This window comes from Elephantulus edwardii, unplaced genomic scaffold (genome assembly GCF_000299155.1).
Source record: "Elephantulus edwardii isolate Elephantulus edwardi_28Jun2011 unplaced genomic scaffold, EleEdw1.0 scaffold00017, whole genome shotgun sequence".
NCBI lineage: Eukaryota > Metazoa > Chordata > Mammalia > Macroscelidea > Macroscelididae > Elephantulus > Elephantulus edwardii.
In genome coordinates this window covers 23,536,560-23,537,180 of record NW_006399767.1, presented here as the reverse complement: position 1 = coordinate 23,537,180, position 621 = coordinate 23,536,560, and the positions used below count along the sequence as shown (strand labels likewise).

General features: G+C 37.7%; 1 protein-coding gene across 1 annotated transcript in view; it reads left to right on the top strand.

Annotated features, from left to right (window-relative positions):
• The window catches only part of PI16 (peptidase inhibitor 16), a 22,134-nt gene that overhangs the window by 17,903 nt on the left and 3,610 nt on the right, over nt 1-621 (top strand). The window lies entirely within an intron of this gene.

Sequence of the window (621 nt, the reverse complement as noted above, 5' to 3'; positions counted from 1 at the left end):
ACCATAATTTCTCCATCCATTTGATTGTGGTTGGACATTTGGGCTGTTTCCATGTTCTTGCGATGGTGAATAATGCTATTATGAACATTGGTGTACAAGTCTCCATTTGTACTTCGGTTCTCATTTTCTTAGGGTATTTTCCAAGCCGCAGAATAGCTGGGTCACAAGGAATTTTTTGTTCATGGGAGGCTATTTTTAAATATTTTTTTTATGCTTAGGATGGTAAGAAATCAGAAATGGATTGTGGTGATGGTTTTACATAACATCATGAATGTATTGTTGTTGTGAACCACTGATTTGGCACCAATCCATAGCTGACTCTCTGACAGGTTTTCAGAGGCAGTTAATCGCCTGGGAGGACTGCCCATCCTTCTCCCTCAGAGCAGCTGGTGGATTCAAACTATGTGCCTTTGAGATTGAAGCACAAATGATAATTTTGTTTTTTATATTTTACCACAAACACATACAAGTATTTATTTTGAGAGGAAGCTAGTAGGCTCAGCCAATGCCCTTGTATTATTTTGACATTTTACCTTTTTATAGTTAAGAAAGAACTCCTTCTGGAAGTTAGGAGACCCCACAAATAGAAGCACCTCCTTTATCATTATTTAAAGGAACTTC